General features: G+C 40.2%; 1 protein-coding gene and 1 pseudogene across 1 annotated transcript in view; one reads left to right on the forward strand and one right to left on the reverse strand.

Annotated features, from left to right (window-relative positions):
* The window catches only part of LOC149198672 (protein phosphatase 1 regulatory inhibitor subunit PPP1R8 homolog), a 28,233-nt pseudogene extending 5,973 nt beyond the window's left edge, over positions 1-22,260 (forward strand).
* The window catches only part of LOC149198671 (uncharacterized), a 153,592-nt gene that overhangs the window by 104,833 nt on the left and 24,420 nt on the right, over positions 1-24,339 (reverse strand). The window lies entirely within an intron of this gene.

Below are 24,339 nucleotides of genomic sequence, written 5' to 3' on the forward strand. Positions count from 1 at the left end.
TCTATTGGACAAAAGGGAATGTGCCTCCAAAGAAGAAGCTACCAAACTAAAAGCTCAACTAGAGGAAGGAAACAAAGTAAGGAAGCTATTCAAGGAAAAGGAAGATCAATGTCAAAAGCTACAAGATGAAGTGACATCATTAAGAAATGAAGTAAATGAAAGGAGCACAACAATCAAGAAACTCAGAGAAAGATCCAGTTACTATGAAAGTCTTGAAGCTAAGATCCTCTCGCTAAAAGAAGATCTTGAAGAATCAAATAAGCAGAATAAAGAACTACTCCAAGCTCTTGAAAAACAAGAAAACGAAGTTCTTGAATTAAGCCATCAGTTGGAAGAAGGAAGAAAAGCTAAAAGAATCATGAAGAAGCAGTATCATGAAAAGGAAGAGCAACATCAGATTGAGGTAAATATTCCAAATGATAAATTAGAAGAAAAGGATAAGCTCTTACGATTTCAAGATAGTACTAAGATCTTGGATGATATTCTTAGTAGTCAAAGGTCTTCTGCCATCAAAATTGGTCTTGGTTTTCATGAATTTGTTGAAGGTGAATCTAGTTCACAAATTAAAACAAGGGACTCTAATGCAAAATCTGAAATGCTCAACAAGGAGATGAGAGGTCAATCCCATCAACAACCAAGGAAAGAAATTCCTCAAAGAAAATCTTTTACTCCTAACTATGGAAGTGATAATCGGTCATTTCCTCAATTGAATAATGTTGAATGTTATGTATGTCATAATTTTGGACATGTTGCAGCCAGATGCAGAAGAAGAATGGTTCAAGACCATCACACAAAAAGATCATCATGTTCCAAGTACCTTAAGGGATATTGTTTTTCTTGCAATATGTTTGGTCACAAAGCCATTGACTGCTATAGAAGGAATATGAAACATATGAGATGTTATGCATGTAACAAGCTTGGACATATAGCAAAGGAATGCAGGAACAAAGTACGGGCACCATACCAAAAGGAGAAAACACCATCGCACTTGAAGATATGGAAGAAAAAGGAAGTACAATCAGAAAGATGTGGCATAGCACAATGTACAGACATAACAGACTCAGAGGGTGCTGAAAGTGTGAAACTTCAGTGTTCTAAATATCATACGCAAGTTTCATGAAGAGAAGTCACGCGTATAGCGAGTTAGTCACTGCACAGTCACGTACATGTTAGTTTGAGGAAAAGCAGTGGGACAGGCTCAGGAAAAAGGGTCTGATATGATTCAGTCCATTATTTGCTCTATTTGATAATGGTTACAATCTGCTGATGATGTGTGGAAATGTCTTGATACTCATAAGATGTTTAGAAGTGTTTTTGATCCTAACTTGATGATGATGATGCCTTGATACTTCTTGCTGATATATGCATGATCAGATCTGACAGTAAACAGATGGCACAGTTTCAGAGGGAGCTTATGCTTTGAATAATGCATTGTTGGCATTATGGTTTGAAGTCCTTGGTGATGATGCTTATATGGCTAAATGATACATATTGCTATGATATGGTTATGAGTTGTCCATAACAAAATCTCATATGATTCTTGGGGTTACATAGTTGGTGTTCAAATAAGATTTGTGGTTGATTATCTGATGATGCATATATGTTGCTTACATGGTAATCTTCATAAGGATAAGGAGAAGTACAAAGCTTGAATACACAACTTCATATGCTGTTGTTGTCATATGCATAAAAATCATATAATACAGTTATGATGCAGGATTCCTATAGTTCTTGGCTCTCACATGATTGAGGATTGTTGTTGTTGATGATATCAAGAAGTCTTGACAAAAGTTCTTGAGCTCAAGGTTTGCTAGATACATAGTGATATATACAATATGCTAGATACATGAAGTTTCATTGTTGGTTGGCCAATATAATGGAGTTATTGCAGATCACATGGAGACATAACTATTTGAAGACATGATATTATCAAATGTGGGTATAAAAGATCATGCAAATCTTGATGATGATGTGATGACTATGATGTTTTTCACATATGATATAATGTGAATGATTTTGTATGACATATGCATAATTGATTCATGGAAGGTTATGACAATGCTCAAGAACAAGAAGATGAATTGATGCAGACATACCTTGTCACAGGTTGATGTTATTTACACTAATGGACATATACAGGTTGTTGGTCTGGATGTTGTTGACAGATGCTTATGGAGCAGATCATACATTGTGTATGGTAGTTGTTGATGAGTATCATGGTCGTGTTTAGGTATTTGGTCTCTATTATAAATTTCATGTATATCATTCAATGTAAAGGTCATATCAAGACCCATGATGTAATAGTTTGTCTCTGTCTATTGTAGTCATGTGTTGAATCCCTTTTGGTCATATGATGTAATTTCTACCCCCACTATGCCTGGGATGGATGATGTAATGTTCTTGTTTTATCATGTATAAGCTTTTGGTGTATCCCCACTTGGTTGGGTGGATGAGTCAATATTGGTATATCCCCACTTGGTTGGGTGGATGAGTCAAGTGTATCCCCACTTGATTGGGAAATTGATGTATGTATGAGTCATTGGTGATAGGAAGGTCATACTCACTTGGTTGAGTTGTAGAGCCGTGTTATTCTCTTGAAAATATTTTGCATACTCGGCATGTGCTCAGGGGGAGCATGGATGGATTGGTACATCTTGGCATGTACAAAGGGGGAGCTCAATCAGAGATTTCAACATTTACTCAGGGGGAGTATGGACAACAGAATGTATATCAAGGGAGAGAAGATCTTGGTCCGCCCTTTGCCCTTGATGTCAAAGGGGGAGAGTGACTTGGTGTTGTTGTTGCCATCAAGTCCAAAGGGGGAGATTGTTGGCATTATGATGAATGTGTTGTACTTGATGGCAACCCTCTTGTAGCAGAACAACTCACTTATACATGGTAACTAGATGAATCTTCACAAGAGATATCAGATGTGACATTAATACATGGTAGTTGTGTTAACAGATGTGATGCAAGGCAGTTCAAAGGAAATGACAGTTCACAGTGCAACAAGTTAACATTATGATACAGGTGTTGTCCTTGATGATGAAGATCAAAGTACTACAGGTTAACAGTATTGAATCACAATTCAGGCTCACAGAATGAAAGAAAAAGAGTTATACGTAGGTTTACCTTAACCAAGCTGCGTATATACGCAGGTTCATTGAGTAGAAGACGCGTATGTGTATACACGCACTTTCACGCACGGAAAAGTGCGTACATGTCGGAAACTAAGTTTTTGGGTCCATGGTATTTTGGTATTGGTCCATGGTATTTGGTCCGAGGTATTGACCCCAGGTACAAGGTATTGGTTCTAAGTGGTTTTGGACCATGGTATTGAATAAGGGCTAAGACTATAAAAGGAGGAGAAGATCATTAGGCAAAGGCACTGAAAAAGTCTTGAATATCCGATGAAGTGTGAGATCCAGTATACAGGTTATGGGTTTATGATGCTTTTCTTGATCTAAGCCAAGGAGGAATCTCAGTGGTTGATGGAGGACAAGGTCTAATGATAGATCGGGATCTTATGGCTTGGAAAGAATCATCTCTATATGGTTTGATCATGCTTATTCTTGATCTGTATATTAACACATGAAATGTTATGTAAATACTATGACCTAGGTATAACTCAAGTCTGTAATAGCTGCAAATTATGAATGAATATTTACAGATGTATACGCTGGTTGACTTTGATAAAAGCGCGTATATACGCAGGTTAGATACATCTAAGTAGCGTATACCATATGAACTATGATATTTGAAGTTACAAGTGGTTCTGGTTGTTGATGCAAAGTTCTGAGTTCTGGTGACTGTTTACTGGTGTCTGTATTCTGCATATTCAGATTGGTTGATTGTGTTGAGCTTCAGTGTTGATGGATGAGATCTAATAATGGATCAGGATCATAATGACTTATCTTTATGTGATCTAATACACTGGATCTTGTTGCTAACACACGAATTATCCTTTTGTATGTAATGATCTAGGTATGTCTGAAGTCGGGAAGTGCAGTCAAGTTATAAGTAAGTATTTGATGACATATACGCTAGTTCGCTTTGGTGAAGTTGCGTATACACGCTGGTTCGGCTCTTCCAAGTAGCGTATGCACTCTGATGCATGATTTTTGATGATACAACTGGCTCTGAATATTATTGCAGAGTTCTGTGATCTGCTCTGTGTTCTGGTGACTGTGTTTCTGTTGACAGGGTTTCAGTGATTCAGTGTTGGGTGATTCAGAGATTGATGATTGGTTGTATCGCAGTGGTAATTGATTTTGAGCTTCAATGTTGTTGATGGGTCCAGTATGAAAATTGGATGAAATGTGGCCTTCAAATTATGGTGTTGTGCTTCAGGAGTATCCAATATGAAAATTTATGAAACGTGGTCCCTGGAAGAAAAGAGAAGGTTGTAGCCTTCTGTAGGTCAGCACCTACGTACTAGTACATCAGCTAGTACAAGAGCTAAGGGGGTTGTAGCTCCCTTCTAGGAGAAGCTGGAGAACGAGAGAAGGTGGTAGCTTTCTGCAAGTAGAAGCCTGCGTGCTAGTATAAGACTGCACCAGTACAGAAATATTGTAAAAATAAGTTTCTTATTAAAATAAGATAGAGACGAATTGCAGCAGGTGGTTTTCACCCACATTGGGTTTCCACCTTATATCTTGTGTTCATGTGTGCTTCTTATGTGTGATGATCTGTTCTGTTTTACTGCACCTGTTTACTGTTCATATGGTTAATAATGTGTTGATACACTCATTGAAGATCAACTAACTGAATCATAAGTTTACTAGATATACGTTAGTTGCATTAATCACAGTTGTGTATACGTGCGGGTATCATTAACTGAAGTAGCATATATGAATCTGATAAAGTAAATGAAAAGATTATTGATTTGATAATACTGATTCACCCCCCCCCTCTCAGTATTATTTCCAACAAAGACCGAAGACGGTATCTGTCTCTTCATGCGTAGGGGTACTAACGTTGCCTTGAACTGTAATGATTCCATTGTTGGGATGGTTCACGAGGAGTTTCACTCCATCGATTATAAGAACCAGCTCGGGATAAGGCCTTCACACCAGAAGATTCATCACAGCAGCGGTACTAGAAGGTTTCTTGGTATCAGTGTGCATCGTGTTCACAAGTTTAGGAGTCTTGGGCGGTTTCTGTGGAGGAAAATCAACATCCTCTCTTCTCTGAGCATGAACAGAGGTAATTTGGTTTTGTTTTACTTAAGGTCCTGCTTTCATTCAGCTAATCTCTCTTTTGCTCCTGTGTTTTCGGTCAGTATTGTTTTCAGGGTGTCTCATTTCTCCTTAGTTGCGCCTCGTTTCTTTCATTTGCCCAGTTCCTGTACTCGCCCTCCGCAGTATTCCTCTCAGCCCCACCATCATTCCTCCTCCTCCTTTCTCGTCTGGACTGTGGATCTTAGAAGACACAGTGATCACTCCCATTGGTTGCCTCCCTTCTGCAGACTCGTTTTTTCCCCCACCAGTCCCTCCATTCGTTGGCAGTAGTTACTGAGCATCTCTGGTGTCGGCTTGAACATCAAGTTTCTCTCAAGCATCATCAGGCTCTCGAAACAGGGTGACAATACTGTCACGAATCTAAGAATAGTTGTCTCTCAGTCATTTATGTTCAGAAGCCTTCAGCACCAGAACAACAGTCAGGATAGCATCTCCTTTGTCATCAAAATGTCTGGCAACCCTCTGGAGAAGGTTGAGAACAATAACAGCTGTGTGCTCTGTCAGGCAAACTGTTTTATGATCGGGCGTTTCATCAAAACCCTCAATGAACTCCGGGCTGAGATGGAAAACGAGAATAAATCCAAGAAGAAAAAGTTTGAGAAGCAGAAAGCTGAGATAGAAGGGCTCAAGGATAAATGTCAGCATCTTGAAGAAGTTGTGAGCTACATTAAGACGCTGAACCAAAGTGAGCAAGGAGAAACTTCGACCAAACTCAGCAACAAGAAGGATAAGCCCCCCGAGGACTCGGTCAATCAGTTCTGGTGATCTCATTGCCAACTTTTCTATGCTTTGTAAATTTTGTCTGCTGTTAGGACAGTTTGTTCGTTAATATAGTTATCTTCTCTTTCAATTTCTAAGAATCAAGACTTGTGATTCAGAGGATGGGACTGCGCTCCCCTTTTGCACCTCCCTCACAGATCTCTCTCTCTCTTTTTGTACTGGGACCTTGTCCCTCCAACGTTGTTTTATAATATAATAGTACCCGACCATGTTTAAAAAAAAAACAAAGTGTGGATTTTACACTCTCATGCGCACTTGTTTTTTTTTTTTTTAACATGGTTGGGTACTATTATATTATAAAACAACAGTGGAGGGACAAGGTCCCAGTACATATAGAGAGGGGAAGATCTGTATCCTCATATAAAGAGGGGGAGGTGCAAAAGAGGAGCGCAGTCCCATCCTCTGTATCACTGGTCTTGATTTTTAGGAATTGAAATAGAAAATAACTATATTGACGAACAAATTGTCCTAACAGTAGACAAAAATTTGCAAAGCATAGAAAAATTGACAATGAGATCACTAGAACTGATTGACCGAGTCCTCGGGGGTCTTATCCTTCTTGTTGCTGAGTTTGGTCGAAGCTTCGCCTTGCTCACTTTGATTCATAGTCTTTATGTAGCTCACAGCTTCTTCAAGATGTTGACATTTATCCTTGAGCCCTTCAATCTCAGCTTTCTGCTTCTCAAACTTTTTCTTCTTGGATTTGTTCTCGTTTTCCATCTCAGCCCGGAGTTCGTTGAGGGTTTTGATGAAACGCCCAATCATAAAGCAATTTGCCCAACATAGCACACAACTGTTATTGTTCTCAATATGTTCCAGGGGGTTGCCAAACATTTTGGTGACAAAAGAAGTGATATCCTTATTGTTGTTCTGATGCTGAAGACTTCTGAACGTGATTGAGTGGGAGTCAACTATTCTCAGATTCGTGACAGAATTGTCACCCTACTTCGAGAACCTGATGATGCCCGAGAGATTCTTGGAGTTCAGGCCATCATAAGAGATGCGTTGTAACTGTTGCTAGAGAATGGGGGAAGGGACGAGTCTGCAGAGAAGGGCCAGCTAATGGGAGTGATCACTGTGTCTTCTAAAATCCACAATCCCGACGAGAAAAGAGGAGGAGTGATGGGGAGGCTGAGAGAAATACTATGGAGGGCGAATAGAGGAACTAGGCAAAGAGAAGAAACTAAGCACAATTGTGAAGACCTAAGACACCCTGAAAAACAAATCTGATCGAAAACACAGGAGCAGAAGGGAGATTAGCCGAAATAATGCAGAACCTTAAGTAAAACAGAACCAAATTACCTCTGCCCATGCTCAGTGAAGAGAGGGTGCTGATGTTACTCCACAGAAACTGCCTTAGACAATCACTGAGACCTGGAAACCTTCTATTATCGCTACTGAGATGAAACTTCTAGTGTGGAAGCCTTATCCCGAGCTGGTTCTTATAATCTATGGTGTGTAACTTCTCGTGAACCATACTAGCAGTGAAATCATGACAATTCATGGCAAGATGAGTACCCCTGCACATGAAGAGACATATACCAACTGTTGTCTTATCTTGAAGGTGAGAATTATTCGGCAGCAAAATACAAAGCCTGCAGTTCTGATCAGAGGAGACATTCCTCACAACTCTAGGCGGAGACATTCCTCACAACTCTAGGCGAATTTTCTATGTTTGTCATGTCAGTCATATGTGGGAGAATCTCCTTCTGAATCTGTGTTATACAGTTATCCCCCTTTTTAAATTGGTTGTTATAATTTATCAAGCCTTGAATGATGAGCCAGACAGCCATCGAAGGCTGATTATGGAATTGGTTTGTCATAGACATCCTGATTTTCCCTAACTGTCCCTACCCCTCTGTCCACCGCCTTGTTGGCAAAAGCATTTGCAACTTGATTATGGGCTCTTAACACATGCTTGTATGCAACTTTTCCTAGCAGATTAACATTATCGTTGATTCTTTGCTTAATTTTATTTAAGGCTTGATTTTTGAAATCTCTTCCTGCTACCATTGCAGCTATTATAATCGCAGAATCACCAATGATGATTGGATCTTTCGCCTGAAGTTTTTTGAGGATGCTGTGCCCATAAGCAGACCATAAGCTTTTGCCCTATTGTTTGAAAGAGTCCCCAGCCCCCATTCATACGTGGATACTGTTTCGCCTTGTTGATCCAGAATAAGCCCACCTGCCCCTGCTCTTCCAGGGTTGTTCTTTGAGGCTCCATCAAAAAAGAGAATGTAGCTTCTTTGATTTTTGATCCACCCCTCTATTTCTCTTTCATTGCCCCGAAGCTTCCAGTTTTTATGGTTGTTTCTAATCGTCTTTGAAATATGGTTCCTAACTGGGCCATCCATGGGGGCTTTGTTGTAACAGTCCTTTTCTACTTGTTGCCAACTAGTTTGATCCGTGGGTGGTGATAGCACTTGAAATTTCACCTCAGGTTGAAAAGGAAAATCTCAAAGCTACATCAAACCATTCAGCCTCGTAGCTAGCCCTACGGGGCAGGAGAAGGCTCTCTCCGGTCAAATCTCGGCAAATCTTCAATGGGATGAGATGAACAACAAGGTAACACTGATATTAGGCTAGTAAACTGATTTGAAGGTTGATTTGGGGGTTTTTGGAGTTTTTGGTGGCAAATTGAGGAGCTGCAATTTAGGGTGCGGGGATTTGACACAGTTTCTGCAGGGGGGTCTTTGGGGCAGGGTAGGAGCTTGTATTGATGTCTTTAGCTGAAGTGGATGATTAGGAAGAAAGATAAGAAGGCTAAAGAGAGCAAACAATGGATTTGAATTCTCTTTAGACAGCAGAAAACATAGAAATTAAACAAATTTGAAAGCAGAGCATGGCAAGCATGAATTCTAACTTTATCACTTCATTTGTTTAATATGCAGCAGTATAGAAAGGAAATGAATCACATAACAAAGCTTACAATAACATGAAGAGACACACCATCAACACAATGAGTCCACAAGAATCCCAAAGATGACTGCAAAACCCTGGTCTTCCTTAGCCAAAAATTGCAGAGATACAAGTGAATAATACAATGATAGCTTCTCCCTCAAGAGTCCAACCATGAAAATGAGAAAGAAAGTACATAATATAGATGATCTAACATCTTTCCCTGCCTCCATGGGTCGAGCTCACTATCCTAGGAGCTGTTTGAACAACTTCTAAACTAAGCACTACAAAATAGGCAGTCAAAACAACCTGCCTCTATAAACTTGGAAACCAGTTCATACAGTCAATTTTACCCTTTTACATGCAAGAATCTTCTAGAAGAGTTTTTAAACAAGAGTAAAAGTATCCAAAAAGTGCCACAAGTATAGTCAAGAGGACCACCATCGACCTCAGAAAGTCAAACTGGAGCTAAACTGCAATTTCTGAGCTGAACTGGTCAAATCTGGCAAAGTTCCCTCAACGGGTCGCGCACATCCTCCTCAACGGGTCGCGCAATTTGGAGCCCTGTTTGGAGGCCTTTCCGGTGTCAGAATGAGGTACAGGATAGCTCGTTGGAAAGGTCTCTGAGTCTACTTTCCAACCCAACTAGAATTTTTGGATTTGGAGGTCATTTGCCTAGTCAAAAGTCAATTCTCCCAAGACTACTTCTGCAGCTCAAAAAAGGGGCAGAAAGTCAAAATTTGGCTGTATTTTGACCTTTTGGAGGCCCAAAACTCCATGAAAACTCAAGTCCATCCATAGGCATGTGTAACTTTGCATGAAAAATCTAGCAATGTTGAGTTTTCGCAAAACGGAGCTATGATGACAAAGGGTCTCACCGGGGGTGAGACCCGTTGAGAAGCCAAAACCTGTAAATTTCCCAAAAATGCCAAAAATGAGCCAAAACTTCCAAAAATTTTTGTGCTTGGTGCTGTGAAGAGGCTAGTGGGTGTCATGATCCTTGAGGGATGCCTCAGCCAAGATACGGAGTGGGTTGGTCTTCTTCTTCCGCCTAAGAGCCTCGGACAACCTCCTTTGGAACATTTTCATTTTTGCCTTGCAAACATGCATCCTCGCCCAATAGTGATTCTTCATGTTCCTTAGCAGCTTTTTCTCTTGGTTGGCCTTAGCCAACAGCCTCTCCAAGTGGGCATTCTCCTGAATGAGCAATGACTCCCGGTCAGCAGGCAATGGATCACCGGGCCTCCTACGGTTCAAGACTCGGTCGCTACGAATCCTCCATAACTCATCAAGTGCCTTCTCCTCCTCTAGCTGTGTGTTCCGCTGCTCTAGATAAGTGATGGTCCATTGGGCACCCTCAAGTCTCCGCTGCAAAACATCATTCTCGGCCCTGAGCTGCTGAATGATCTCCTTTGCCTCTTGGCTAGGAGAACTGACCTCGAGATCAATCACTGGATCCTCATGAACCATGGGCTCTTTGCCCCTCTGCAATACCTGTGCTGGCGAAGAAAGCGAGGCCCCTTCCACCTGATGTGGAGATAACACTCGCTGATCTGAAGATGAAGGCGAGACCCCTTCCACCTGCTGTGGAGATAGTACTCGCCTAGCTGCTGCAAATAAGGCCCTTGGGCCTTTCTGATATGTGACCAAAGGAATGGAGCTGACATGTCAGGTGATGGGAACATCAGGCTGCTGATATGGTCCTCCCTCCTCATGAATGGCCTCCTGATGTGGCTGAGGTGGCACTGTGAAAAACTCACGGGAGATGAACTCCTCCCATGAGATGCCCTGCTGAGTCAACTGATGAGAGACTATGAGCTGGATCAAACCATAGTGACAAAGGCTCCTGAACTGCTGAGCCGGGGTTTTCCTCTGCAACATGGGCACCATCCTTTGAATGTTGTGAAACAAGAAGACCGGGAGGTTCATCATCCTCACCCGGGTGAAATGCATCAACAGGCGAATGTGATATGAATACACCTGTGAAAATCTGCCCTCACATGTAAAATAATGCATGATAAGTCTCATGAGGGGAGCATACTCGCTCCGGAGAAATCTGAATGGGAAAACACTCGTCAACAGTCCCACAAATGATGGCCAGACATAGGGCTCAAAGTGAACAAAATCAAGTAATCTGCGCTTAGGCCACACCTCACCCACATTTGGTATCCCTGTAGCCTCTGAGAACACCTCAGGTGTCAATATGAAGTTCACCCCTGCAAGAGTGACATGTCCATCATGGAGGTGTAAGACAAACAAGCGGGCCAACTCTCTATGATGCTGAATCTGAGAGATCCTCTCACAAAACTGATAGCAAGACATGTACTGGAAGCAATTCACTGCCAAAGGACAAGCCTGTAACTCTGCCAAAGAAGTGGGCTCTTCCCACTTATGATGTCCTCCCTTACCTCCTCTACGAGGCCTCCTCTATTCCTCAACCTCTGTAGATGATGAATGGTCATCACTTTGCTCATAAGTTTCGGTATCTAACATGGTTTTGGAGCAAAGTGGACAAACTGAAGGACAAATTGAATTGCTGCCTCTGCCTGCAAAAGTGCTGAACTCTATGCTGTTTCAAGGGGAGAAAACATGAGGGGAATGTTAGGGGAGGGAACTTCTTAACGAGGAATGGGAATATATGAAAATAACAGGGAATTTCAAGGGAAACTTTACAAATTGTCATGCATATAGGAACACATTTTAAAATTGGGAAATCATTTGCAAAGAACATCTCATATGGGACAAAAACATGTATGATAGTAAACATGGAAGGGGCATACATGTATCAATAGGGACATAGGGACATCATACACCAAATTTGCTTATAGGAGTTCAGGTGTGTCATAAGGCAGATTTTTGTTTTTTTTTTTAAGGAGTACATGTACATTGTTTTAACATAGAGGGAAAGTTTTCATGTACAAGGGGATGTCAAGGGTATGTAGGGGTTATGTACATGACTCTAGATATACAACAACATTTATTTTCACATGACTCTTTTCTTTATTTGCAAATGTATCTTTTCTTTTTGTTCTATTTTTGCATGTGTATGGTAGAGGGAATTAGGGTTTTGTGTGCTTGGGAGAGGGGTAGGGTTTATAGTTTAGGGATGGGGAAAAAGTCTACATTTTATGTACAAATAATATGGGACAGAGATGAAAGCATGACTGTGAATGAAAGGGGAAAAGAGGGAAGGGACCAAATGGGACAAAATCACTTGAAACAGTCACAAAACCCTAGCATTTTACAAACATTAACAAGCAGCCATATAAGTCTTTTCATTCGCTTGATATGAGGTTAGAATCATAGCATACAAGCTTATTTTCATCATCAACCTCCAAAACAATGAGTAAGACCCTACCTCGAGCAATGTAGATGAGTTGAAGGGAGGTTGAGGAAATTTGGTTGAAGTTTGATTGCAGACAGCTGAACGGGTCACGCAGGCTCCCCAACGGGTCGCGCACAGCCCAACGGGTCGCGCCCGTAGTAAATTTACACTGCTGGAGTGCCCTGGACGGGTCGCGCACCGCCCAACAGGTCGCGCACAGGCTTGAACGGGTCGCGCACCTGCTAACTGCCCGAAATCACTGTGTTTTTGCCTCTTTCGCCTATCACTCTCTCACAATCTCTCTTGCAAGCTTTGAAATGCACAATGACAGTGAAAGAAGGGAATATTACCTTTTATAATCTTCATTTGAAAAAATTTCATCCATAAACCCACTTTATAAAGTCTATTTTGACACTTTTTTAAAACACTGATTTTTTGGTTTCCTTTATCCTGAAGTTGACTTTTTGAGTGCTTTGACCTGATTCTTTTTGCAGGTAGATCATCTGAAGGACTGTGGCAAGGGGACCAGGGTTGTTGCTGTCTCTTTGAAGACTTTTTTGGAAATTTATTCTTTTTACAAAATTTATCATGACCTTGGATTTTAAAAACAGAGTTTTTAAATCCAAGGTTAGAAATGAACTGTACATGATGAAAATATCAAAGAAACATGTTTACCATCCTCCCTCTGGCTTGCTGGTCACTCAAGGACTTTCAGAGACATGACCTTGCAGAGACAAATGACCAAAACCCTAGACCTAGAATTTTGACATTAAGACACATCAAGACAAGCTTGAAAAACTCAATGACTGATATGACCTGATCCAGCAAAGCCAAGAGGGGTATGAATAGACCAGCTCCTCCATCAGGGTTATGGCATGCCTAACGGGATGCAAACTTTGACACTGATGAGACACCTACTAATGCAAATGCAAAGAGCTTTGATCAGTGATGGAGGGCTTTCAAGACCGACACTAACAGGTGGCACTCCTTTAGCGCTGACCATTTCTGCAATTTGGGCCCAAGTTTTGGCTAGAATAGAACCTGAGCTAGGTTTTTCCCCTTAAAGATGTATTTGTTTCTTGCCAACCAGATGTGCCAGCAAAGGGTGGAGGGGAGACACTTCCAGACACTCATAATGACAGCCTTATTTTTCTTGGCATAAGCGTAGCTATGTGTCCAGTTCTTATTTAAAGGAGACAGCTCCTCAATTGAGTCAATATTCAAATCGAGGGGGCTGATAACTTGCTTCCAACACTGTCTAGCTATAACACAGTTCAAAAAGAGGTGTTGGGTGCTCTCTTCTTCTTCTTGGCAAAGAATGCACATTGAAGGCCCATGGATGCCTTTTTTCCTCAAATTCTCAGCTGTAAGTATCCTACCTTTCAGCAAGGTCCAAGTGAAAAACTTGATTTTAGGAAAGCATGCATTCTTCCAAACAGCTGGCCAAAGGCTCAAATTATCATAGTTGTTATGGTTTCAAAGGAAATTGTATCCAGATTTGACGGTGTAAGTTCCTCTGCTAGGATCCCAAATATAATTGTCCATACACTTTTTATTTAACAGAGCTGAGCCATAGAGTAGAGCCTTCAACTCTTCCCACTAAGTAGAGAGACGATTTGGTAGAGGAGGCTTTTTCCAAGCAGTCCATCTATTTTGATCCCACTCCGAGATGGAGAATAAGTAGGATATACCCTTCTCCTCCAACCAGTCTTTGAGGTCTCTCAAATTGTGGTTTCTTTTTAAAGGAGTTGTCCCCATAATTTTGTCGTTCCAAATGGAAGTGTTTTCTCCGTTCCCAGGATTTTTTGAGATTTGATCTTTAATGTGAGGAATAGTTTTTTTAATAAGCTTCCAAATTTGGGTGCAAGAACGATCAAGAATCAGCTCGTTGAGCAGCACGGACCTCTGACTGTTGAGATATTTCCTAGCCAAGGCTTCTCCCCACCATTGATCCTGCCCATTCAGCATGCGCCAGACTAGCTTGATACCAAGAGCCTTATTTGTTAAGTTTGGGAGACGGATGGAGATGCCTCCATATTCGAAGGGAAGAGTCACTTGATCCCACCGAACCAAACTGAACTTTTTGGAGTCCTGCCTCCCACCCCGCCAAAGGAAGCCTCTGATAATAAGCTCCATTTGCTTGTGTATGCTAGCTAGAGCCAAAGTTAAAGCATACTGGTAAATTGGCAAAGCCGAAAGAAGAGCTTTGATTAAGATGGTTCTGCCAGCCAAGTTTAACCACATCATCCCCCAACTTTGAATTTTCCCCCTCACTTTCTCTATTTGTTTATTCCAAATCTCTGTTTTAATCCCTTCTTTGGAAAACGGTAACCCCAAGAATATGAAATGACTCTGTTTTTGCTGGACTGGAATTTCCATGATTTGATAGATCCTTTGCATGATATTGTTTGGCACATTCCAAGTGTATATTCTACATTTTTTATTGTTCAAAAGACCTCCAGAGGCAGCTAGGAAGTCATCTAACACCTTTTTGAACCTTCTGGCTATAATACTAGAGGCACCCCCAATCAGGAGAGTATCATCAGCGAAGAGTGAGTGGTTAATTTCTTTAACCCCTCGAGCTATTCTGATACCAGTGATTTCCCTTCTGATTCTCTGATTTTCCAGCTGTATACTAAGCGTTTCTGCCATAATGATGTAAAGGAAAAGGGAGTGCGGGCATCCCTAACTCAATCCTCTAGTGCTGCAAAAGTATCTGCTGGGCCTTCCATTAATCAACGTTGCAATCCATGGATTGGAGATGCACGCTTCAATGATCCCAATAAACTTGGGGGAAATGCCAAACTTTTGAAGAGTTGCAACAAGAAAGCGATGGCAAACATGATCAAAGGCATTAGCCATATCCAACTTTATGACCATACCTCTTTCATTGTTTTGGATGCTGCTATGTATAGCTTCTTGTATGAGGATCACATTGTCTGTTATTTGCCTTTTTGGGACAAAGCCCCCTTGGTTTTCCGAGATGATACAAGGCAAGATTTTTTTTAATCGGTTTGCCAAAATCTTAGTGATGATTTTGTATGAGGAGTTGCAGAGGGAAATTGGTCTGAATCTATCGAAGGAGATAGGATTTGGCTCTTTGGGGATGAGAGCCAAATGAGAGGTTTTGGTGTTTTCTCCCACTTTGTGTTTTTTGAAGACATTCTTAATCATACGGACCATGTCTTTTTTAATTGTCTCCCAATGGCTCTTGTAGAAAGCAATGGTGAATCCATCAGGGCCTGGAGCTTTTTCCGGGTGCATGCTCCAAATAGCCTCCCTTATTTCCTCCGCTGTTACCTCCTTCTCAAGCTCACTGTTTTGTTGTTCACTAACTTTGCTGCTAATTTGCTGAAGAAAATCAGCGCTGTCCACTTGCTGCTCCCCAGCTGTGAGGAGGTTTTTAAAATAGTTATGAGCTGCCTCTTTTATTTCTTCTCTTCCCTTTATTTCCTGTCCTTCCACTTGTATTTTGTCAATTTGATTGCCCACTCGTCGATTATTGTGAAAAAAAACAGTGTTCTTGTCCCCCGCTTGAATCCATAGACATCTAGACTTTTGCTTGAGTTCCTCGTCTTCATGTCTATTTTGCTTGTAGAGGGCCAAAAACATATCTGTTTCATGGGCTTTATCTTGTTTAGTGTCTTGCTAACTTTCTTTTTCTTTGTTCCACTTTTCCAGTTTCTCTTGCAGCTCTGTTTTTTTTCTTGTCCCTGAGAGCTTCTTCTCTGGCCCACGTTTTTATTTTTGCTCTCACATTTTTAAGTTTGGTTTCCCATTCATACTGTGGGAAGCCCAACACCTCTGCGTCCCAACTCTTTTTTATTATATCCCCAAAGCTTTCCTTAATGTCCCAAATTTTGCTATATTTGAATGGAATCAGGCCCTGATTCTCCCACTTGTCCAAAATGAGCACAACCGGCTTATGGTCAGAAGCTGAAGCGTGCACGATTTTGCTCTTGATGGACGAAAAACTTGCTGCTATATCCTCTTGAATCAAAATTCTGTCAAGCCTTTCCTTTATGTTATGAGCACCCGTTCTTTTGTTGCTCCATGTGAATTTCCCATTGCTAGGAGGGATATCAAGCAACTTATGCTCATCAATAATATCCTCCAAGGCTGCTCTTGACGAATCGCCAAAGTATTTACCTCCCAGCTTCTCCTCTATATTTTGTATCAGATTTAGATCACCTCCCACACTAGATTATTTATCTAAACATCTTGTACCTCTTCTTTTAATGACTCCCAGCATAAAGCTTTATCTCTGTAATGATTTCGTGAGTAGATGTTTATAACAGTATATTTGACGTTTGTGCTCTTCTTTGTTAAATTTGTCCTGACCCAACTGTTGTTGAGTTTTTGGCTGACAAGTTCCCAATGCCATTTGTTCCACAACATGCCAATGCTTCCTGAGGCCCCGTTGGAGTCTATGGCTATTCCCTCATAATTTTTTTGTGTTGCTATCAAGTTTTGAATCTCTTGGTTGCTGATTTTGGTCTCTTGGATCATTAAGATATCCGGTTGTTCTTGCTTTATTAGGTCTCTTGTTGCGTTGAGTTTTAAAGCAGAACCCAACCCCCTGCTGTTCCAAGAGACCAAAATCATTATTTACTTAGTTTGTGGTGGTTCCCAACCTTTTCTTTCTGCTGCATTTTCTCCCCACTTCCTTTCTGTTTGCTGAGGAAGGAGTCCATTGGCTATTGGGTGCCAATGGCCATATCCTTTGCTGCAGCCTCATCTCTGAGTTCCTTGTTGGATTTCCTCCCAGCTTTTTTTGGTTGTTCCAAAGCATTGTTTGTTTCTTTGACTTTATTTCTAGTGAGGATTCGATCAATGGAGGGGGGGAGGAGAGAAACTGAGGGGTGGGGATGAGATACTGGCTATAGCATTGGGCTGGGGGGGAGAGCGGGGGGGAGAACGGGGGGATGGAGGATCTTCATCCAGGAGTTCGAAGGGATTAGGGGACGGATCGACCAAAGGGGTAGGGTTTATGGGGGGGGTTAGAAGCAATAACAGTGTTTCCAGTAGCCCTCTTCTTACTCGCTCTACAGGCTCTATAGATCTTGTGATCCTTCCTCGGATTTGATATCAATTTGTTGGAAAGGCAGAGGAGGATAGGCACAAAATAACAAAAATAATTCACACACAATAACACGAGTTGTGGCTCTTCTATTGATCACACAAAAACTTAATGATTACAATGAACCCGGTGAGGGGTATTTAAACCTTTTCCGAGTAGCGACTTGCCTAAAATAACTTCACATGCAACCACACACTAAATTCGACTTTACTCAAAATACCAATTAACTGGACTTAACTCAACTTGACTAAGTCTCTAAATTTAGCGTTAGCCAACTCTTCATGAGAGAGTAATTAGTTATTTTAACATTTTTTAATATCCCTACACCTTCTTCACACTCCCCTATTTTGATATTATCTATAAGTCTCAAATCCTTATTTTGATATTATCTATAGGTCTCAAATCCTTAATAAGCCGAGTCTACAAAGAATTTAGACACATTCTTTCTGCACTTTCTTTCACATCATATAGAAGGGAGGTTTCATCGTAATCTGAACTCTTAAGGGTGAAAAATGAATTAGCCTATCTTTCACATCATATAGAAGGGAGGTTTCATCGCAATCTGAACTCTTAAGGTTCAAAAATGAATTAGCCAGCATTGTTTTTTCAACTCCGCCCACACCGACAATTCCCACGATGTTGGCGCCTCCACACACCCCTTGTGCTGTGATCACACAAGCTTTTCAAATTCCTTAATTTTTGACCCAACCCAGTTTCATATTTTGTTGCATCCAACCGTGTTTTTCGAACCGCTTTCAGCAGGCTTTGGACAACCTTATTCAATAGGTCATCTTCACTGCATATTTATAATTCAGAAAGTAAAATTAGTATTGAGAAAAGCTTAGCTAAGTTTCCATATAGCTATCAATCCAACAAACAAAAATAACAGGGATTGGGAATATGGGAGATCCTCACTGATTCCACGCGTCCATCTCAAAGCCGCTTATACCTGCAACACGATTGAGTGCGTCTCTCCCATTCTTATGGGTTATAATTAAGCCGCTTAGTTGTGCTTCCTAGGGAATCTTATGGGTTACAATTTTTATCCCCTCTTTGTTGATCTCTTGATCTGTAAGATAGTCTTTTAAATTAAGTAATATGTAGGTCCTAGGAAGAGGTTAAGATCAAGACGAAATCTGCTACAAGAATCAGAACCTAGGGCTAAAACAATGCTTACCTTTCAATCTATATTTATGTTGACTTGCTTTTGATATCAATGTGAGACGCTTCTTTGACCTTTTCAATTTCACCATTGTTTGCTATTCACATCATTTTATAGATTTAATTCTTCATACATGTAGAGCATTTGATATCAATGTGAGACTCTTCTTTGACCTTTCCAATTTCACCATTGTTTGTTGTTCACATCATGTTATAGATTTAATTCTTCATACATGTAGAGTGTGTAGCAGTTTGGTTTGTTATTTTAAGAATGCAATTTTATAGGGAGCCTGAACTTAAGGAGATGGTGTGGCACTTGAAAATGGAAATAAAATGACATGTTGTTATGGTACTTCAACCAGGTCTTATTCCTTACAACTTGTAATTTTTTTACCCACGACAAAAAATAACCCAAGTCTCTAGTTTAGATTTATTAAAATTTTGTCTGAGTTAAGTCAGAGCTAAAATAAACTGTGTCAAGTAGTGAGTTCTATCCATTTGAAGATGCAATGGAAGTATCCATTAGATGGTACAAAAATATGACTTTTTTTGTACTTCGTTTTCCTTAGTGGTAATGAAATCAACGAAGTAATCAAGTTTGAAGAAGGCTAAGATATTAAGTGTTAGCTAAACTGACTTTGGGTACTATTTTGTAAATTTCACTTGTCATCAACTGCTGGAGGAAAATGAATCCTAGAAGAAGATTGATGAGGTATGTATTTTTGGTAGTTTATAACTTCATATGGCACATATTCTCCAAGCATGAGTAAGGAGAATGATAAGCTACAAATCACATATCCTGAAATATGCAAGCAATGCAAGTTTTTATGCTTGGGAACTGTCTGGTACTATTTTCCATGCAACTGACATCCTTTAAAGTGTTGTTGACCAATTATGTCATCCAATTGAAAGGAGTCTATAATACCGTGAATTTGCTGAGTACATTGAATGTAATCATTGAATAAGGATTGACAAGGGGCATCCCTCTCTGCCGCTCATACTAACTATTTATTGGCTTGAGCTCTTATGTTAGGAAATCTCAATCCCCTTTGATCATTTGGCAAGATGCAAATATTCCAATCCACTCGAGGTACTCAAGGACCTTGGCTAGTATTTTATAGGTTGCTTGAGAAGGGAGAGGACAAGAACAATTCTAGGGACTTTCTCTAGTATTTTACAGGTTATTTGAGAAGAGAAAAGATGAAGAATACTAAATGTTCCCATTGCATGTACTCTATTATTGACTGCAACCTTACCCAGCAAACAAAATATCGAGCTACCTCAGAGCTTGAAGTATTTATTCAACTGGGCCATTATCCACTTCCTATGATCAACAAGAGAGAGTTATGTACAAAAAGGGATGCCCAAATAATGAATGATCCCTCCATAATTTATATTATTTTGTTTATGATTCAACCAATCTAGCGGTTTGTCTTGAACAATAAGGAAAATATTTGTTTCATCCTCACCAAAAGCCACTCTTAACAACTTTTTCTGTGTCAAGGAAAATACTAGTATCTTACAAATAATGCTCAGTCAATTCAGCGGTTAAAGCCAAGTCATCTGCGGAATGGACATTGATAAGTTGGTTTCCGTTAGGGAAATAAATTCCTTTTGATTTTCCCTAGTAGCCTCCAATAACTAACCTAGAGCATCCACTGTAATCACATACAAATAAGGAACAGAGGGAAACCTACCTGAATAAGCTGCTATGAGTATTCTGAACGATTAAGGTTGTATAGTTTTACTTTCAAGAGGAAAATATATGAAAGTTTAAATCCAAATTTCATGTCACAAGTAAACTCGCTTTGTGTGTGAAGGATACAAGGAGGATCATACTTCTATCAGAACAATTATAATCTTTGAAGTAGGTTTGACCTTTTTTATCTATATGGCAGGATTGTTGGATCTGGTTTCAAGATATTCAACTGAGCTAACCTGGAAAGATTCAAAAAGGCACAAACAATAGAACCATTTTCAGTCAGTGTCAACTCATTTTCAAAGTCCAATTTGGAATAACAACAACAATCTCGGCCTTTTCAATCACAGGTTGCTCAAACACAGTTACAACACCAGCAACATCAGGGAGTGTCAATGACTCTAGCTCCTGAACCTACTCTAGCATTGACAGTGGCGCATCAAGCCACTAGAATAGGGGGTGGGCATTCAAATTGGCAACCACCAGACTGGGTTGTGGAGCTTAAACTAGTTGTCTTTCATTTAGAGTTTGTGAAGGATGGCGAAGTATTAAGTCATATCAATTTGGATAAGCAGAGACACATATTTTGGAGACAGGTTATTACTTGTGATTTTACGTTGGACCATCCATTCGTCTCTTGACAACATGCTGTTGTTGTGCCACATAGAAATGGAAAGTTTGCATCTTCCACCAAAGAAGATTACTTGGTAGCTACCTAAAATTTAATTGAGTCTATCTGACGATCGAAATTGCAACTCACTAAGAAGGAACAATGTGATTTTTGTGTAAGGCCCAGTTTGGTCAGAATCAACTGTTGGACTATCCATTGTACACCTTCGTAGTGGATTGGTTACTAGCCCAATATAATATTTAGTCCCAAGAAATTTTACTCTAAGTTTCAAGCATGTTGTGCTTATTCCAAGTGGGTTTGCATAGTTTCTATCGTAGACTCTTGTGGCCCTCATTATGGCACCAGGGTGCTCTAAAAGTGCTTCCTTTGGTTTGCGTTTTACCTTTGGATTGCCTAGCCTGAGTTAAAATGTGTACTTTGATGTTTCTCTTTGTGAATGCTTATTAATTGGATATTCCCTTTAGTATATGTATTTTCTTCATTCTCCTGTAGTGCATCTTTTTCGATTCATGGGATGGGCCACCTGTTTCTTTGTTCTCTCATGTAATTTTGAGCCATGCAGTTAATACATCCCATATTTCTTCTACTTAGAAAATATGTGGGTTTGCTGCAATCTTAAATTTGTATCGAAGCATTGCTTATATGGGCAACATCTATGTCATTGATCTGGGCTCAGTGCATGGCACTTTTGTTGCAAATGAGCATGTGACAAAGGATAACCTTGTAGAACTTGAACTAGGGAAGTCTTCGCATTTTGTTTCATCATCCAGAGGTTATGTCTTGAGAAAAAATATAGCCGCCATTTTGGCTATGCAACGATTGCATCCACAATTCACCCTTTCAGATCCTCCAGATCCTTTAGATGAGGACACAGTTGTGGCATATAATACTATCCTGAACCACTTTGGGGAATGCAGAATAGACTTGGTACAAAGACCTTTAAGGATTCAGGGGCACTTTTTGCAACTAGTAAAGATGAGTAGTCCCAAGTTGAAAGGGATGCCAAGAGACCACAGAAAGAAATATTTACTTTTAGGGATCAAAATGGTGGAGAGTTAGTGGAGGTAGTTGGAATATCAGATGGTGCAAATGTTAGCACTAACCCTGGGCTCATCGGGGTAAAGGAAGGTAGTCTTGTTGGAAAATACGAGTCTCTTGTGCAGGTTATAGTGATAAGGTAGTCTTGTTAGAAAATACGAGTGTCTTGTGCAAGTTATAGTGATACCTAAAAGCCAAGACCGGGTTATGCCAAAGGAAGAGAGTGATGCACCAAAAGGGGTCACTCAAAAGCTACAACAATATTTGAACAAAGTCAAGTCCCCAGTGGAAGATGGTTTCTATGGAGATATTTATGGGGATTCCTTCGCTGGTCAGGTTGGTGCCTCATGGGAAAACGTGCCAAAACAAAACAATGGTATTTCAGAGCAAGCTACTTCAATGTGACAATAGAAGTTCCTGCCAATGGCATGACTAAGATCGACCAAAAAAGCTCTGTGAGAAATAGTATGACGAAATTCCAGTTCAAAATCTAATGCACTCTTCGATGATGATGATCTGTTTGGAGACTCGATGGAGGATGACGCTTCAAAATGAGTCTAGTTCTTTTACTTTTATTGAAGTATAATTAACAATTTCAGCGAATTTGAGGTCAGAATTCCACTTGTTGCAAAATGATTGTATTTTTTGTATAACCCAACATTATTCAGAATGCAGATAAATTTTACAGTGGGTTTATTTTTTATGCTTGAATAGCATGTGATTTTTGCAGCAGGCGTTTCTTCAACACAAAGGCTCAACAAAGCTCTCTGTTTTCATTGATGTTTCCATTTTAAAGAAGTCCTATGTGATCAACTCGTATGTAAGGAAGGACACTATGTCGATTTCCTATGTTTAAATATTCACTGAACTGATTTATTGTGGAGCATGTGGGGTTTATTCGGGTCAATGTCATATAATAAAATTCCCATGAAGGAGGATAGTACAGGTTACCTAGCTCTATGTAACAATTACTTCTTGTCTATTTTTTTTTCTTAATAAATTTAAAGCGATCGAGTTAGTTACAAAATAATATTGCATAAAAATGGCCCAGGTTTTTAGGATTAAACCTGCTATATTTAAGCTTTAGAAAATATTAAGTGCGAGTCCGATCATTGATAAAATTGAAACAAGAAATCATGAGAGGAACAAATATGGAATATTTCTTCAACTTAATCACACTCATCATGGAATATCAAGGTGCATAACATCACTCACTCTGTTTCAAGTGGATTTGACCAAAATTTGTAATGCCTATATTTTGGGTCGTCCAAGTTGTCAGCAATCCCATAAGAAAAATGGCCATCCACACGTTGCATCATATTTGGTGCAACAAACCAAAGTAAATCAAGAATAGTTCCTGTCATGTATACTTTATGGTCAGCAACTGCTTGCACACTCTCCCAGCTCATCTCATGACATTTTATCCAAACTTCTCCACAAGGTATGTTATGTTGGGCAAGGTTATTACTTTTAGAAACTACCCTGTAGTAAGCCATATTTAGTTTAGATGACAGCTATTCTGCTGCCATCTTACCAAATGAAAGTATCCTTCCATAATGGACCCCGACCTTTTCTTCAAAATCTGGGTCATTTGTACATTTATTGCTTGAAATATGCTCTTTGCATATAGGTGTTCTATTGTGTTTGTGTTTCTTTGAGAGGCAATCATGTCCTTTCTCAGGTGACCAATCAAGATCACCCCAAATTATTTCTCCTCCGTTAGGTAACAGTGACATGGTTGAACCCCAAGTGTGACTCGTGCACATCATATGCTGCAAAGTCTGTACTCAAAAGATCTCATTGTCTAAGACAGTAGGGGTAATGGCTCTAGCAAAAGCAACATCCTCGGCTTCAACTGAAAAATGTCGTGTAAAAGCCTTTGGTACACCAAGAAATGGTGGTCCAAAATTCATTATTGGTTTTATATGTTTAGAACATCAATCTGGGCCTCCAGCATCACCCATTGGGGCAGGTGCTTCCACCCATCTCATGAAATGTAGAAAATAAAGGACTCCCATTGAATGTGGTATAGCAACAACTTTTCTGCAATTATTGGTTTTGACCATAAGCTCTATTGTACTCTTCAACCTGCTAAATGTTTGGTCCCGTACCTCTGTATTTTACAAAGAAAGTATCTAATCATAGGCAGCCATGTGCATGTTTTTATCCTCATATCCAATCTGTGTCATGTTCACAATCAGCACCGCCCATACAGAGTATCTCAGTGCAAAGTAATCTACTGAAACAAGCCCTGAAACTGGCTTGACTCTAACCCCAGAGGGATCTAATCCCATTTCATTATCCAAAGACGTGTTCTAAGTTTCTAACCAGCAAAGTGGCCTCCTATAAACTTCACCAAAAGTACCACCCCAAAGCCTCTTCCAAACTAGTCCCTCTGAACAAGGCCTACTCTCCCGCAGCTAAAGCCCTCCTATGACAATTTGTGGGAAAAAAACTATGGGATGTTTTTCCTTCATGCCTTCC

Source organism: Pinus tabuliformis, chromosome 2_1, assembly GCF_031772625.1.
Source record: "Pinus tabuliformis cultivar Carrire ecotype Pingquan chromosome 2_1, CPIR1, whole genome shotgun sequence".
In the NCBI taxonomy this organism is placed as follows: Eukaryota; Viridiplantae; Streptophyta; class Pinopsida; order Pinales; family Pinaceae; genus Pinus; species Pinus tabuliformis.